Below are 19190 nucleotides of genomic sequence, written 5' to 3'. Positions count from 1 at the left end.
TTAGTAATACCCTACAAAGAAGAGAGATAAATTAGCTTGTTTGTGCAAGAACTGTTATATGAAAACTTGGAGTTCATAGATCAGAGTGGAGATGGCACTGTGTGTACCCTATTCTGAAGAATCAGCAGTAATAATGGTTGCTTCTTTGCATAGCAGGATCTCAGAACTCACCTCAGGCCTGTGTCAGTGTGAGAGGGAGAGAAGTATGCCTGAAAACTGCCACCATATGACAGTCCAACTGGAAAAGTGTTCTCAGCTATTGTAGACCATCTTAAAACATTTGACATGTATGTAAAGGTGAAGTGAAGACCAAAATATTTGGAATTTAAACCTCCTCTACCTTAAAAATGTGCACAGACCCTCTACAAACGGCTAAAGGTGAACAGTAGAAAGGAAAAGGGAAGGAAGAGGAGAGGAGAAGGGAGAAGGAGACAGGGAGAGCAAAGATGTGAGGAAGTAGAAGGAAAAACACCTTTATTGTATGCAGTGAGAATTCAAGAGATTATTAATGTGACCCCACAAGTTAAAACAGGATTAAGTAAAAGCTTAAATTAAAAGGTAAACAATTTAACAAATACTATGGTTCTAAAACAAACTAACAATAAAAGTGCAATAAAATGACTCTTAATGACATTTCTATACTGATGTAGCAGTGCCTTGCTCAGCCATCATCAGAGAAGCTTTCTCCTGAAGCAGATGAGAACAGAGAGCCACAGACAGACATTAAGCAGAGAACAGAACATATAGCTTTAAATAGGTTGTGTTCCTCTATTCCCTACCCCTCAGCATTCAGGAGAACCCTGCAGGAAGGGGGGCAGAAAGAACGTTAGAGCCAGAGGGGATGGAGGGACATCAAGAAAATAAGGTCACATGCTCAATGTTCATAGCAGCATTATTCGTAATACCAAGAACCTGGAAACAACCTAAATGCCCCTCAACTGAAGAACAGATAAAGAAAATGTGGCACATATACGCAATGGAGTACTACTCAGCAGTAAAAACAATGATATCATGAAATTTGCAGGCAAATGGATGGATCTAGAAAATATCATCTTGAGTGAGGTAACCCAGACTCAGAAGGACAAACATAGTGTGTACTCACTCATAAGTGGATACTAGATGTGAGGGAAGGGATGGCCAGACTGCAACCCACAACTCCAGAGAGGCTAGCTAACAGGAAAAGACCCTAGGAGGGACACATGGATGACCCTGTGAAGGAGAAGTGGATGAGATCCACATGAGTGGACTAGGTGTGGGCGGGTGGCAGAGAGCGAGGAGTGGGGGATGAGAACCTAGGGAAATGGGAGGGTCAAGCTGGAACAGGGACAGAGTGGGAGGGCAGCGAGGAAGATACCATGATAGATGAGGAAAGGACATCATGGAATAGGAAGAGGCAGAGTGCTGGGGAGGCTCTCAGGAATCCACAAGGCTGACCTCACCTTGGTCTGCTGGCAGTGGTCCAGAGGGTGCCTGGACTGGTCTACTCTGGTGACCAGCCTAGCAAATAACTTAGCTGTCATCATAGAGCCTTTGTCCAGTGACTGATGGAGGCAGATACAGAGATCCATGGCCAGGCACCAGGCTGAGCTCCAGGAATCCAATTGATGAGAGAGAGGAGAGATACTGCAGGTGAAGGATGTCGAGATCATTATGGGAGGACATGCAGAGATGACCGGCCACACTTGTGGAAGCCCATGAGCTGTGGACTGGTGGATGTGGAGCCCCTGTGGGACTGGACTAGACCCTCTGGACACGGAAGAAGGTTGTTTGGCTTGAACTGTTTGGGGGGCACCCAGGCAGGGGGATCGGGATTGTCCCTGGTGCATGGGCAGGCTTCTGGGAATCCAGTGCCTGTGGTGCAACACCTTGCACAGCCTAGGTGCAGTGGGAAGGGACTTGGACCTGCCTAGGCTCAGTGTTCTGGGCTCTGCTGAATCCCCATGGGAGACCTCGATTTGGGGGATGTGGGGATGCAGGGTGGCTTGGGAAAGAAGGCTGGGGAGTGGGAGAAAGGAAGGGAGGTCTGTGGATAGCATGAGGAGTGAGTAGAAAATTTCTTAATAAATAAATAAATAAATCTACAAGTATATATATATATATATATATATATATATATATATATATATATATATATAGTCCTTCAAATCAACCAGAGCAAAGCTCATATGAACTCAGAGACTGAAGCAGCAAGTACAGGGCCCACAGAGGGTCTGCAGCCGGTCCTCTGTGTACACATTATAAATTTCAGCTTAGTGTGTTTATGGACTCCTGAGTGTGTGAGTAAGTGAGTCTCTGTTTCTTGTGCCTTCTCTTTGGCCCTTTCCTTCTGTTGGTTTTGTCTAATTTCAATGGGTTAATTTTTGAATCATCTTATTACATTGAACTATTATCCCTTAGAAGCCTATTTGTTTTCTAATGAGAGAAAGGAAGTAAATCCAGATGGGAGGGGAGGTGGGAGGAACTGGAATTACTAGAGGAAGGAAAAACCATAACCAGAATATATTTTATTAGAAAATCATATTTTCAATAAAATGAAAACAAAAGAGTAAATCAATATAAATGACCAAAAAATAGAAGGAAGTGGAAAGGTCAAAGGAGATAAATGTTCATCTTTCACAGCTGATCAGCAACAGATTCGTTAAGAATTGCCATGCTAAAATAATTGATGAGTATATGTATCATTATGTGTTTATGCAATAACAACCAAAAGAATTTAGAAACAGAATAACAAAAAGGTTCAACCTCTCAAGGAAAATGAAATAAAGAGAACTGGGTAAGAAGACCATTGTCTTTGTAAGTATTCATTTGATTAAAGCATAGTCTGTAGTTTTCCATACATTCTTCTTGTGCATGTATTGTTTTGATTAAAATAAAAACTTTGGCTTTTAAGAAGCATGTCTTCTTGCCTTCAGTACATTCTTCTACATCGTTTGTCTTTGGAGAATGCCCATTGCCTCCTAACTTTGAAAGATAATAATTTCATTGAAAGCTAAAGGCCATTTAAAATATTTAGAGTTTTAACCTCTTTGATTCAGAGCACAAACCCAGCTTTTCAGGTTGATTTTTTTAAATGATCTTCATGCACCAAGTCGTTTTTTGACCTCATGTGTTGCATAATGTTCTTTGCATTGTCTCTCATACTCTTCTTCTGGCAAATGCAGGAGCAGCCAAGGTAATTAAAATAAACAGAAAGGGAGAAATAAACAAGAGCAGCAGCTGAGACGGAGGTACCCCTAGGGGTTGGAAGATACTGATGCCAAGAGTGGACTGGTTTAGAGCCAGAATTTGTATCTGAAAGAGCAGGTTTGCATGCAAGCTCCACGATGTCGGGAATCAGTCTAGAATAGATGAGTTTGTTTTATAAATGGTCATTTACTTCCTTGCTTTTTATTAGACTAAAATAGTATCTTTGGAATTAGAGGACGATGCTTAATATGTAAATTCATGTTTACTTAACAAACATTTGCTTAAAATCCTCATACCAGGCAAACTTCCAATTACTTGGATTATTTTAATGAACAAAATAGATAAAGATACTGCCTGTGTGATGAGGTGGAAAGAACAGAGACTCTTCTTGGATCATTTGAATACTTAATCAAATCAAATTAAACAGCCAGGCAACAAGGTAGAATGGAGCATAAGAGAAACTAATGATGTTCCATCAATATAGCAAACCCCCAAGGGCCTGATTATCAGGAAGTACATAGTAAGATGGAAAATGGATGGTGATTGTTATTACCTCATGGATTTAAATTTACCTTCACTAAGTAAACTCAGCCTTGCCATACAATACCATACCATGTTCTTAACACTTTCTGTAATGTATATGGATTCATATATCACTTCTCATAGCACTCAGTAGAACACCATTATCATCTTCACTTTGAAATAAGAAAACTGAGACTGAGATTGAACATCATGATCATAAGCACCACCTCAGAAACTAAAGTCTGGAGCAAGGCAGTAAGCCCAGGTGTGGGTGTGTTTTTAACCATCACAGTATAAGAGGGAAAGATGCATGCCTGACACCTGGCTGTTAGAAAAATAAACATCACAATGCATATAACCCTGTAAAATGCTTACATCCTTGTGTCTAGAATTGCTAACATCTAGGGTAATTGATACAGATATTATTACATATATTTAAGTTTTTACATAACATTGAATATATTAGGAAAATGTAACATAAAAAAATACACATGTCCTTTGTAAGTAGTCAAATGCTGAAGAAGTGGTAAGCTTTGGAGAATAAATTATAGGAGCATGTTCCACAGAGCTGAGTGGTTGTTAAAATAAAGCAAGTTGATATTAATGTGCTTCTACGCCATCAATAATACTGTTCAATTCAGGAAAAAATAGCTAAATATGAAATACTCAAATTAATGTCAAAAGTTGTTATAGATTTGGAGGTAATTACCATGAATGCATAGCATAGAGATTTGTGTTTGCTCCACAAACATCTTTTCAAAATCCTTGTGCCAAGTGAACTTCCAAGCACTTGGATTATTTTAATGGAGAAAACAGATAAAAATTCTGCCTGTGTAATGAGGTAGAAAGAGCAAATCTCTTCTCAGATCTTTTGAATATTGAGTCAAATTGTTTTAGTTCAAATTTTTGTCTTCATTAGACTTAATAAAGTAATGATTCAACATTGCTTACAAGAAAAAACAATGACTGAAACTGATGTCCATAGTTAACACCAAACCTATAGAGGTTAGAACATTGGGTTATCATTGTTAGATGCACAGCATATAAATTTGTCATGTTTTCTCTGTTCCTGGTCATGAATTATGCCTACCAAATTTCATGTTGGTTGTTCAAAAGTTGGATACAGAATGAAAGAACACTAATAACTGTCTTACCTAACATTCAGTGAGCACTTATCACATATCAGTCAGTATCCTAGAAGTCCCAGGTAAGTAGCAAACATATTAACACATAATTGATAAACTAGATAAAAGAAATATCAAACAATAAAGAAAATGATGAGAGGCAATAATATACAACAAAGCTAAAGAGACAGATTACACAGAAGTCAATATAGAACTAATAGGGGAATGACTCTAAATAGAATACAAATTAATAAAAGTATTTTAATAAATTCAAAAATATAATAAAACAACATTTTAAGAATCTTGTGAACAAAATTTTAAGTAGAATATCTGTGAAAAATTAGTAATGAGAACCAGATCATCTGATGGTTTTACAAGTATGCTTACTCAAATTTCTAGAGGGGTAATATTTACACTTATCCTTTAATAAGGTAAAAAAAATCAGAGAAGAGTGATTAAATAATTTTAATATTATAGTTTTAATATTAAAATCAATAATATTTAATATTAAAATTTCCAAAGTCAATTGAGATAACACTCCAATAAACATTTTAAAACATGAATAAAATCTCATATAATAAAATCTATATTAAATTAAACCATATTTTTCTGTGTCTGTATACCATGATAACATGGTACATCAAAACAGTTTAACATCAACAGTTTTACTTATGTGATTAATCTATTAATGAGTGAGGACTATTTCAACAGGTCTTACATCATCATTTGGTAAGCAGACTCACCATAAGTGCAAACAATATACTGAGAAAAGTTGAAAAATTGTCAACTTCTCTACTTGGGAAAAGATACATAAAAACAAATACTAAAATACTGCTCTAGAGAAAACATTATATGTGTTTTTCCATTAAGCTTGGGAATAGTTGTGTCTTAATGTACCAGAGAGCAGTTGTGTATTGTAATATACCGTTGGAGTCTTCTCTATACAGTAAGATCATACTGAAAGATAAGTGATAGAAGTGATGTCTAAATTTGAGGGAAAGCAAAGCCTGATGCAAGTGCATACTAAAGTCTACTTGTTCATCTTTTGCAAACATTCTCATCAAGTTCACATATGCAATTTTTATGCAAATGGTATTTATATCTCTAGGCTTGACTATACTCCCCTGTGGTGATATTTTATTTGTACTGAAATGTTATTTTAATTTTATGTTAATAAATAAAGTTGCCCTGGGGTCAGAGCTATTAGAGCCATAGTAAGAGCGTGGTGGTTAGAAGAGCTAGGTAGATTTCTGTGTGTTCAGGGATACAGCCAGTATTGGAGACATACGCCTTTAAGACCTGGAGGGCGGTACTTACAGGCAGTGATGAGGCAGTCATGTGGTTGGGTTTACAACCAATGAGAAGGCAGAACAGAAAGATTATTTAAACAGGGACACAGGAAGTACCTCCCTCTCTCGGGGAAGCTAGGAGCACTGCAGGAGGTAAGATTTTATCTCTGAGCTCTGACCTCTCGGCTTTTCTCTTTTACCTTGGCTCTGTGTTTCTTATTTAATAATACGATTGGTTACATCTACATCTGGCGCCCAACGTGACAAGAATCCATTAAAAACTGCTTGGGGCTGGCTCCTTAGCCGGAGCAGCCGGCTCCCTAGCCCCAGCCCAGGTCTGCTTGGGCTCAGGCTGGACTGTGAGCTGCTTGCTTAAAGCCAGTGCTACAAACAGCTCAGGCCTGCCCTGCTAAACAGGGCCCCTGCCTGTAAAGCCAAGCCTTGACTCGGCTCAGAGGGAACAAGTGGCTGGCTTTAAGCTTTAGCCGGCTACCCCTTCGCTTTCACTTTCACTTTCGCTTTCGCTTTCGCTTTCTCTCTTGCTTTCTCTCTGTCTCTCTGTTTCTGTCTCTCTCTCTCTCTCTCTCTCTCTCTCTCTCTCTCTCTCTCTCTCTCTCTCTCTCTCTGGATTCACACCTAGGACTCTAGGTGGCTGTTTTGAAATTCGCTCGGATTTCTACTGTTCTACGCAGATTTGGTAAGTCATAAAGGAAACTATTTAAAAGACAAATTTTTTTCCACATTTAAAAAAAAATGGGTTTCCTGTGTACATTGGAAGAAAATTGGGTTTTGTTTGAAATTTTAGGCAGTCTGACAATGGAACAACTATATGAAAAGATTAGTATTATGGGAATTATGCAGTTAATCACCATGCTTATTCTCATTTTACTATTTAAAAAGATAGTCGATTTAAGTGCCAGGATAACAGCTTTAGAAAAACCTGTTAATTTTAACAGTGAAGTTTGTTCAAGTTTGGATCATAAGGTTACAGAAAGAAAGCCTGTTTTCACACAGTCATCCTTAATTTATCCTGTAACCGTACAGCAGATGCCTGATCAAATGGCTACACAAAATATCTGGGCTCCAATTGAACTGATGGATTTTAAAAGGTTTAAGGAGGCAATAGTATCTTATGGCATGCATTCCCCATATGTAAAGCAAATGTTAAACTCTTGGTCAACATATAATAGGATTATACCACAGGACTGGCGGGACCTTGCACAAGCTGTTCTGGAACCCAGCCAGAGAATTCAATTTCTAACGTGGCTTAAGGAGGAAGCTAGAAACATAGAAACACAATGGAGGGATAAAGGAATACAAGTTTGTCAGGATCAGCTTATTGGAGAAGGCCAATATGCTTCAATACAAACACAATGTTTATATGATGTTCAAACCGTAATTTTATGTCGAATGGCAGCCTTGAATGCATGGGACAGAGTTGATGAACCAGGAAAAAAACCAGAGTCATTCACAAAGGTTATGCAAGGCCCAAAAGAATCTTTCACAGATTTTTTAGAAAGACTGGCTTCAGCAGTAAACAGAATGGTCTCAGGATCAGAAGCTAGTAAGGCAATAATTGAAGCTTTGGCATTTGAGAATGCGAATGCAGCATGCAAAAGAATAATCAGGCCGTTAAGGGCAAGATCTGCACCTTTGGAAGATTGGATTAGAGAAACAATTAATGTTGAGGTTGATGAGCATGATACGTGGGTAGGAGAAGTAATTTCAAAAGGTTTGAGGAGTGTTAGATGTTTTGGGTGTGGACAGCAAGGACATTTTAAAAGGGACTGTAAACAGGTCATTCCTAGAAGCAATGTTTCTTCAAGGAACAATGGCAACAGAAGGCCCCTTCCTTCTGGAGTATGCAGAAGGTGTGGTAAGGGAAAACACTGGACCAACGAATGTAGATCAACAAAGGACAGACAGGGTAATCCTTTGCCTCAGTTTTCGGGAAACTCCCGGAGGGGCCTCATGCAGGCCCCCATAGCAAAACCAGTTCAAACCTTTCCTGCAGCTGTAGAGGAAATCCCTGCTCTGAGCGATTAAATAACCAAATGACTATTGGAATAAATCATGCTGGTCAGGATGATGAAACAGAGAGAATAGAAAATTCAGGAGAAAACATAAAGAAAATTTTTTGGCAAACTTCTATTAATGAACAGAGACCAAAATTAACGATAAAAATAAATGGTGTTTTGTTGTCTGGTCTGGTAGACACAGGTGCGGACATTACCATAATTGCACCAGAATTTTGGCATCCAGCTTGGACTCTTCAGGAGGTAAACGTTCAACTGTTAGGAATTGGGACATTATCTGGAGTGAAACAGAGTGCAAGATGGCTGGAATGTATAGGTCCAGAAGGACAGAGAGGAAAATTAAAACCATATGTCGCTAACATAGCTATGAACCTGTGGGGTCGAGACTTGTTGCAACAATGGAATACTCAGATTAAAATCCCTCCAATCTCAGAAACAAATCATAAACTAGCACATGTTTCTGAGAGAAATATTAGAAGGCATTATTTTGAGTGGTCACCAGCCATCCATATTATACAGGAACAGGGCACAACAACTGATAATCCTCCAAAAATACCAACAGCTCTACCTTTAAAATGGTTAACAGACAAGCCTGTATGGGTTCAGCAATGGCCTTTAACAACAGAAAAACTCCAGGCTTTAGAAGAGCTGGTAGAAGAACAGCTAAATGCTCAGCATATTGAACAGTCAACCAGCCCTTGGAATTCTCCTGTATTTGTTATTAAAAAGAAATCTGGTAAATGGAGAATGGTAACAGACCTTAGAGCAATTAACAAAGTAATTCAGCCAATGGGCACTCTACAATCTGGAATTCCTTTGCCTACTCTGTTACCAAAAGGATGGCCTCTCATAGTTATTGATTTAAAAGACTGTTTCTTTTCAATACCCTTACAAGAAAAAGACAGAGAAAGATTTGCTTTCACAGTGCCTACTTATAATAATTCTCAACCGGTTAAAAGATTTCAATGGAGGGTCCTCCCACAGGGAATGTTAAATAGCCCAACTCTGTGCCAATATTTTGTACAACAGCCATTGGAAGTGATACGTAAAAAATTTCCTAAATCTATAATTTATCATTATATGGATGATATTTTACTAGCTGACTCAAATGCAGATACTTTAGAAAGAATGTTTGAAGAAGTAAAGAAAATTTTGCCTTGCTGGGGATTACAAATTGCTCCTGAAAAAATACAAAGAGGAGATTCTATTAATTATTTAGGATATAAAATAGAGCTACAAAAAATTAGACCCCAAAAGGTGCAAATTAGGAGAGATAGACTACAGACTCTTAATGACTTTCAAAGATTATTTGGAGATATTTCTCATCTACGAACTATTGTTGGGGTAAAAAATGATGAACTGACTAATTTGTTCAAAACCTTAGAAGGTGACAAGGACTTAAATAGTCCAAGAGAATTATCACCTGAAGCTGAGAAAGAATTGGCCTTGGTAGAAAAGAAAGTACATGAAGGGCACGTGGATCGTATTGATCCAAAGCTGGATTGCATTTTGGTTATTTTACCTTCTAGGCATTCCCCTACTGGAATATTAATGCAGAGGGAAGATATTATATTGGAATGGATATTTTTACCAAATAAACCAAATAAAAAATTAAAAACTTACGGGGAAAAAATCTCTGACTTGATTTGGAAAGGAAAATTGAGACTTCGTCAATTAGCAGGAATAGACCCAGCAGAAATTGTCGTACCTTTAACTAAGGAGGACATTGAAAAATTATGGACAGAAAGTGAACCTTGGCAAAGAGCTTGCAGTAATTTTTTGGGAGAAATTAACAGCAAATATCCCAAAAGCAACAGAATTGATTTTATAAAGAGAGCTGATTGGATCTTGCCTCGAATTGTACGGCAAAAACCCATATCTGGAGTTCGTACATTTTATACAGATGCCAATAAACAAGGAAAGGCAGGTTACAAATCAGAAAATTTAAGTAAAGTGGTACAAAGTCCTTATAATTCAGTGCAAAAATCAGAATTGTATGCTATTCTGTTGGTATTAATGGATTTTTCAGAACCTCTCAACATAGTAACTGACTCTCAGTATGCTGAAAGAGTGGTATTACATATTGAGACTGCAGAATTTATCCCTGATGCTTCAGAATTAACTTCACTATTTATTCAATTACAAGATACAATCAGGAAAAGGAGTCATCCTTTATATATAACTCACATCCGATCTCATACTGGTTTGCCAGGCCCTTTAGCACAAGGCAATGATGAGATTGATAAATTATTGGTAGGAAATGTGCTGGAGGCCTCAGAATTTCATAAAAAACATCATGTCAATAGTAAAGGTTTAAAAAAGGATTTTTCCATAACCTGGCAACAAGCCAAAGAAATAGTAAAGAAATGTCCTACTTGTTCCTTCTATAATCAAACGCCATTACCAGCAGGATGTAACCCAAAGGGTACTCAGAGAAATGAAATCTGGCAGATGGATGTGTTTCACTTTGCAGAATTTGGAAAACTGAAATATGTACACCACACTATCGATACTTATTCAGGATTTCAATGGGCAACTGCTCTGAGTTCTGAAAAAGCTGATTCTGTAATCACTCATTTGCTAGAAGTTATGGCCATCATGGGTATACCTGCACAAATCAAAACTGACAATGCTCCATCATATGTCTCTGTTAAAATGAAACAGTTTTTTGCTTATTACAATATAAAGCATATTACAGGTATACCACATAATCCTACAGGTCAAGCAGTTATAGAAAGGTCAAACAGAACTCTAAAGGATATGCTAAATAAACAGAAAGGAGTAACAAAAACCCCCAGAAATAGACTGCATAATGCTCTATTAACTTTGAATTTTCTGAATGCCAATGAGAAAGGAACAACAGCTGCAGAGAGACATTGGGTAATAGAAAAAACTACAGAATTAAATCAACCTATATACTTTAAGGATGTGCTGACCTCAGAATGGAAGCCAGGGTATGTATTACGTTGGGGACGAGGTTTTGCTTTTGTTTCTACAGGAGAAGATAAGCTGTGGGTACCATCAAAATTGATAAAGGTTCGATTTGAACAAGAGAAACCTCTTAATTAGAGGAGGTGATAGTTCATCAACCAGCATGAACATCCAATTTAAACTAACTTGTACCTGTAACACATGTCTTTTCATTTAATCAGATAATAACTTGCCAAAAAGGAACATCCCCAAAATTAGTCTTGGGGGAAGGTTTTTGTTTTTGTCTTTTAGGAGAATGAAGGTTAAGGAATCTGAAGGACACAAGACAAATGAGACAACTGAAGAAAAGGGACAAATCATCTATCCCAGGAAACAGAGTATATGGGAGTATATGGCATATGGGTATATATTATCTAAAAAATTTTATGTCTTCTTAAATGTTTGTTTCTGCTTTTCTCTAAAGATTTAACACTATTGGTTTTCTAATAGTCCCAGTTCAATTAAAATTTAAAGCTGACTTTGGAGTTGGAGAATGGCTCTCTCCTTCTTCAAACTCAAGCATGTTGTTAAAAGGAAAATGCAAACTCCCTGTATCATGCCAGAAAGAGCCATTTTCTGCTATGGGACAGGACAAAAGCCAAATTAATTAAGGGACTATTCTATTACTAATCTCAACTCTTTGATTCTATTCTGATTCTTTAAACTTTTCTTAAAGTATAAATTTTATATCAAAATTTACAAGATTAATATATATATACATTTTAAACTTTGTTAAGATATGAATGGTCATATAGAGTACTAACTAATTCTAGAAAAAAGGCTTCAGTTAGCTGCATATATATGTCTTTGTGTTCGAGTCTCTTATCAGTTTTCTGCAGGAAATCACGGCCAGGCCTAACATCAACTGAAGTCTCCGGAAAGAAGATGGGGCCCCACAACAACAACAACAACAACAATTCCACGTGGACAATAATAATATCACTGAACTGACAAACATCATCTACAGATCAGCTTTGAACTACAAGGTGCTCAGAGCAATTTTGAGATGACTAGCTGAGATGATCCAGTCTCAAAGACTACTTGAATAAGGACTTGAGATAAACCCTGAACTTTGGCTTTCTACACAGACTGGATAATAATGAAGGATATAGTTACCTTTCCTAGAATTTGACAATTAACCTAAATTTTTCTTTCAGGATAAAGATAACTTCGCCCATACCCAGCAGGAAGCAATTTTAAGAATATGACACCCACATTGCCAAAGAAGTGGTGTGGGGCAGGTGGTTTTTTGGTTCTTTTAATGGGTTTTGGGTCTGGGATAATTTTCATTATTTAGGGGGGTAGGTTACAAGTTGTCAAGAGTTAGGAAAAAAGCATAGCAAAGGAGATTAGATTTAAGGTTCTTGTTTAAAAAAAAAAAAAGAAAGAAAGAAAAGAAAAAGACAATTACTAGTTTTAAATACTTTACATTATTACCAACTATTAGGATATAAAGAAATGAAAGTTAGTAGTTAGACATTACAATAGAAATTGTAGTCATATTAGATATGTTTTAAAAATTGAGCAGATGTATTTTAGACAGGTCATCTTCAAACCCTTCAGAGATCTACAGAATATGGCATTTAAAATGTTTTAATAACTTAGAAATTTTTCTTTTTTGAGACATGTCGGCTCCTGGCATTACCAATTTACTTCAGAGAAAATATGGGCATTGAAGAAACTGCATATGGAGTTAATTTTCATTGTGGCAAAAGTTAGCCACTGGACAACAAAGTATCCTCAAATCAACAGAAAAAATGGACAGACAGAACACGAAACAAAGGACTACCAATTCCTGCCAAAACAAGTGTGGTTATGGCTTTATCAAAAGGCATCTTCTGAGGCCAGGACAATATGGCACCATCCCTGAAGTGGCCTTCACAATCTGGAAAAGGTACAGTGCCCTTTTCTTTGAAGGCAGCTGAACAGGCAGTGGGCCGATGGCTTCTGTTGTGCAATGGAACAGCAACTGAAAGCTCACGCCTCTCAATAGTAGACTGGCATTTAATAGAGGGATGTGGAGAAGGGCATGCTTAGATGAAGCCATATATACACAGCCAAGAAGAATGGACAGCTGAATTCAAAAACCATCAACAATTTCCAGAATTTAAAATCCTGAATCATGACATGACACTAGTGGAATTCAGGTGTTTCTGGTACATGGACTGCTCTCACCCAAATGGAGGTTGAACTGTTGACCTTGTGTACAATCTACTTCACAAATGAGTCTGTCAGATACCATAAGCCTATAGGCTGAAGATGATGCCCCAACACTGTGGAGAAACTTCAGGTGACTGTCCAGGCAGCTGGCTGTTTCTGTCAACTCACAAAATTTTTGGAAGTTGCTTTTGTGCACTTCCTGTTTTTATTTTTGTTAGCTAATATTATTTCCTTCTTGGGTCTCTGAGGGAGTTGAAGATTAGTTAGTTATAGTTGAAGATTAATTAGGATAGAAAGTGAATTAGATACATTTTGGACTTACTAAAATAGGATAGATAAGGGAATTATTTTCTCTGATTTGTCAAATACAAATGGACTAGACATCGTTTAGGTATTTGTTACTTGTATATATTGTATATAGTTATTGTACTTTTGTATATAGTTTTTCTTTTGTTAGTTATAACCTTTTGCCTTTTTTCTTTTTATTAAAATAGAAAAGGGGAAATGTGGTGATATTTTATTTGTACTGAAATGTTATTTTAATTTTATGTTAATAAATAAAGTTGCCCTGGGGTCAGAGCTATTAGAGCCATAGTAAGAGCGTGGTGGTTAGAAGAGCTAGGTAGATTTCTGTGTGTTCAGGGATACAGCCAGTATTGGAGACATACGCCTTTAAGACCTGGAGGGCGGTACTTACAGGCAGTGATGAGGCAGTCATGTGGTTGGGTTTACAACCAATGAGAAGGCAGAACAGAAAGATTATTTAAACAGGGACACAGGAAGTACCTCCCTCTCTCGGGGAAGCTAGGAGCACTGCAGGAGGTAAGATTTTATCTCTGAGCTCTGACCTCTCGGCTTTTCTCTTTTACCTTGGCTCTGTGTTTCTTATTTTAATAATACGATTGGTTACATCTACACTCCCCCTTTGTGGGAGCCCACAAAGATTCCAACTTGTGGTTTTACTCAAGGTCAGAGAGTCAGAGATTATGTTGCTCTCCAAGGCTGCATAATAGGGTGCAAAAGCATGAATACCAGGTGTTTTATACTTCAAGGCCTAATCACAAGACGCTTTGTCATGGGGCATGATTACCAGGTGTTTTGAAGGGTCTACCTTTGGTTGTAAGTTATGCTTTGATCTTGAAAGGGGGAGGTCTTAATAGCTGAGGAGCCCCCCTGGTACTGGTCTAGGCCCTCTGGATAGGTGAGACAGTTATTTAGCTTGAACTGTTTAGGGGGTCCCCAGGCAGTGGGATCAAGACCTGCCCCTGGTGCATGAGCCAGGTTTTTGGAGCTGGTGCCTATGGTGGGACACTTTGCGCAGCCTTGGTGCAGGGAGGAGGGGCTTGGACTTGCCTCAACTGAATGTATGAGGCTCTGCTGACTCCCTATGGGAGATCTTGCCCTGGAGGAGGTGGGAATGGGGGGTGGGTGGGTTGGGGGAGGAGTTTGTGGTTGGTATGTAAAATGAATAGAAAATCTCTTAATAATAAAATATTCAAAAAAGAATGGGGGAGGTTTTTTGCCTATCCCTTTGCTAGTATATAAAAAGCCCATTAGAAATAAACTTGAGGCTGCTGGGTATTGACCCAGGGCCCTCCAAAGATATCCTGTGTCTCTCTCTTTTTCTTTGTCTACTTCTATATTTTCTATCTAGCATTTCTCAATTGCTCACTCCTTGCTTCAAGGGACCATTCGATAGGTCGGGGCTGGATCTCAACACTGGGCCCCAACACTCCTTGTATTTACACCAGTGTCCAAAGATATGGTGAAAAGCCACCATTGTCAACTGAATTATCTTCCATACTCCTATCAAAGTCAATGGCATGATTCTTGTGTTTCTCTGTCACTGAAGAGAAAATCTTGAACTAATTTTTAAAGGTTGCCTTCCAACATTAAAACAAATGACATGATATTTGTGCTCTCTCCTCTCCAGTCCCAATGACATTAATTATGCTGAAATGACTATAGATTAAGATATTTCTGACATCATGGACACAATATTTGTAAGATGTCAAAGAGAAAATGAAGTCCATCAAGTTAAGTGGCAAATACTGTTTGGTTCAAGACTTGAGCTACTACAAAGAACAGTGGTATGAAGACAGAGCTCTCATTTTAGTGACAGATTAGGGACTATAAATTTAACAGTGACCTTGTTGGAGACCTGTATAGTATATGAATGATGCAGAGGTTTCTATTGGGTGTGACGTATTGTGGTAATACAGATAGTAAACATATACAGGAGTGCAAAACAGTTGGTTTTAATTTAGCTACATGCAATTAATACACATTAGTGAATGATGGGATAGACGATGAAATGACATCAAACTAATGTAATGATCTTATGGACATATTGACAGAACTAACTGCATACAGTGAGTTTGTAAAATATAATAATTAAATGAAAAAGGCAGACATGAGATTGGAAGAGAGCCATGATGGTAGTGTGCTAGGGCAAGGGTTGGAAGGAGAGAGCACAGAGTGGACATGGCTAGGACACACGTTATACATGGATGGAATTTTCAATATATGTACATATTTTGTATATATGTATATATTTTGCATAATATATACACAAAAATTGGCTTGGTAATTTTTTTTTTTTTTGGTTTTTTGAGACAGGGTTTTTCTGTGTAGCTTTGTGCCTTTCCTGGAACTCACTTGGTAGCCCAGGCTGGCCTCGAACTCACAGAGATCCGCCTGCCTCTGCCTCCTGAGTGCTGGGATTAAAGGCGTGCGCCACCAACTCCCGGCCCAGTAATTTTTATTTCTTACTGAAAAGGAAAAAAAAAAAACATGAGCAAAATCTAAAATGATTATACTTTCTATTCAAAGTTATAAGGTTCAAGTGGACTCCATTACACTAGATAGCTATTTGGGGTATCCTTTAAGAATGACTATTCCCAGAATTTCATATCTACATGTATTTGAATCTACTACTATGCCAATGTTCCTCCTTGTCTTTTATTCTTTATTTTGATGGAAACTAACTCTTCTGGGATAGCTTCTCTTTGGAAATATGTGAATTATATAGCCTCATTTTCTCATAAATGCACATAAAAATGAATAGACAAATAAATAATAATATAAACAATATATAACACAAATGACACAGAGGAAAACACAATGTAGGTGGGTTTCTGCTTTAGGTATGGGGAAGATATTGTAACTTTAAATGAGTAATTATCTCACACCTGTTAACATGAGGAAATCTATAAATATGTATGATGGGAAGAAGGAAATCCTTAGAATCACTTGATTAAAACTTAAAGTAATACTGCCATTCAGACAAGAACAGTATTGGGGAGCTCCAAAAATTAAAAGTATAATTATCATAAAACCAAGAAGTTCCACTGCTGGATATGTATCTGAAGGAATTGAAGTCAAGATTTGAAGATATCCACACTTCAGGGTACACTGCAACATTGTACACAGGTGCAGAGATATGGAACCAGCTCAAATGTCTATCAGTGAATAAACAGAAATGAAGAGTTGCTACACACATGCAGTAGGATTATCTACAGCCTTGTGAAGAAGGACATCTTGTTATCTGCAGCAACATGTATATATCCGGAGGACATTGTGCTAACTGAAGTAAGTCAGATATAGAAGTACTAGATGACACCACAAAGATATAAAATAGTCAAGCCATAAGACTAAAACAGAAGGCTGGCTTGTGGGAGCTTAGTATGGCGAGTGGAGAGGTTTAAGTCAAATGGTGGAAAGTTTCAGGTATGCAAGACAAGTAAATCCCAGAGATCCACTGTGCACACTGGTACTTACAGGTAAGTGTGCTGTACTGTGTATTTAAAGGGTTGCTAGGATACATATCTTATGTTAATTTTATTCTGAATACTTACATCACAAAATATTAATGACGAATAACATTTTACAAGAGAACAAAAGAAAAATTAGAGAAATGATGGATTTTTATGGCATAGACTGAACTAATGGGTCTGTGGGTTCAAACACTTATCTCAAGTCATCAGATGATAGAAATTAAATATGTATAGAAGACTGGGGAGGAGAGTATAAATGTTTGCTTTGCAAGTGTGAAGATAGAGTTGAGATCCCCAGAATCCACTTGAAAACTGAGAAAGTGTGATAATAAACATATAATCCCAACACGTAGCGAACAGGCACAGGGAATTCTCAAGCACATTGGCCTGCCAGACTAACCAAAACAGGAAGCACCAGGTTCAGCTGGAGAACTTGTCTCAATATACAAGGTGAGAAGTTATGGAAGAGGACACCCAGTATCAACCTCTCTGTCTTCCACACATGTCTACTTATACATCTGTGAACACATACACACAGATGATGGCATGCCACACATCCACATACAGGCAAAATGACTTTAAATTAATTCAGTTTCTTGTAGATTAAGCATACCTTAATGAGCAACAATTAAAACAAATAAAGCCCTTTGAAATGCAACCCCAAGGAGGTTTCATTTGGAAGACAACTATGAGTTTACTTTTCATACTCCCATTACAAGGTAGCATTTCTACTACACAAATTTGTTTAACAAATACATATGTAAATTGTGCACCATTAATTCTATAACATACTTCTGAGTCACTACAAATGAGTTATTTGAAAGAAGAAACACAATTTTGACTAGAATGCATTTAAGATCTTATTGTCTTTGGTATAATTGATGTTTTTGAATTATACAAGTTAAAAATGTAATTCTGAAGAGATAAATCAAGCTAGAGTACATCAAAATTATTTTAATTCATGAATATAACATATTTGCTAATTATCTGTGTTTAATTTCTCATGAGCCTTATTATTATCACCTACAGGAAAAAGTGGAAATATCTTAGGATAATGATATTAGTGATGTCCACATGAATAAAGATCAGCAAGAATGATGCTCAAATATTCAGTACACTAGATGGAGACACAGAAGAAACACAAGGCTGCTGGTGTTATATTTTATATTTCTTACACTGAGTACAATTGATTGTAATATGATTGATGATTATAGGGTACCTTCTAGATATATTTAGTCTTAGTTCTATAACTCAATCTATAGAATTTGATATTCCAATGTATACCTAGTTTATCATCAAAATTTTATTAACATCCATTTTCCACTTCTAAAATAGATTGTTGATGCATGCATAATTTCATTTTCCCCTGTCTTTATCCAAAGCCAGCTTCATAGGGGAACAACTCAACAGCTAGACTAGGAAACCATTTCATTATTGAGTAGAAATACCCTTCATTCAATGGCTGTTCAAGTTTTCTAGGTTCCTGTGGAACCAGGAACAACACTAGGAGATTAGAGGAGTGTAGTAGGGCATATACATTTGGAATTAAGAGAGGCTTTGGTGCCCTCTGTTTTAGCACTCTGTGAAATAACACATAACAGTAATAATAATTTTAGATTTTATAATCCTTTTTTAAAACATGTGACAGTAGTGTTTATAACAGTATGCAGAGGGGAGAAATGGAGTCCACATGCAGCCTGGTATAGACAAGCCCGTACTACACATGTCACCATCCACATCGCTCCAATGCCTCCCTGTCTTCTCCCTGTCTTGCTCACTCCCTATTTTCTTCCTCTTTACCTATCTCTCCTCAGGACTACTATACTCACAGCATGTAGAGACACACAAATAACGAAGATCTTTTTGTGAACTCTATAACTGTACATGTGACTTGATATTTGTCATCTCTCTTAGTTTGTACTCAAGCTTATGCCAAATGTGGATTATTTGGAAGCTGGTTTAGCAATAATGCTAGCAAATGGCTTCTGTAAGCAGATCTTACAACTGATCAGCCTTGTGCAAGCAGGACGCACTCTGTCACTTCAGGTCCTTCCATTTCCCAAACTCTGAATCTTTTATGCACCATCTCATACATTTCTGAAATGAGAATGAGAAATTTGAGAGTAC

General features: G+C 37.4%; 1 long non-coding RNA gene across 4 annotated transcripts in view; it reads right to left on the bottom strand.

Annotated features, from left to right (window-relative positions):
- The window catches only part of LOC121823967 (uncharacterized), a 101327-nt gene that overhangs the window by 81368 nt on the left and 769 nt on the right, over positions 1-19190 (bottom strand). The window lies entirely within an intron of this gene.

The sequence above is a fragment of the Peromyscus maniculatus genome, chromosome 19 (genome assembly GCF_049852395.1).
Source record: "Peromyscus maniculatus bairdii isolate BWxNUB_F1_BW_parent chromosome 19, HU_Pman_BW_mat_3.1, whole genome shotgun sequence".
Lineage (NCBI taxonomy): Eukaryota > Metazoa > Chordata > Mammalia > Rodentia > Cricetidae > Peromyscus > Peromyscus maniculatus.
Note: the sequence above shows the minus strand (reverse complement) of the source record. Positions and strands in the feature narration are given on the sequence as shown.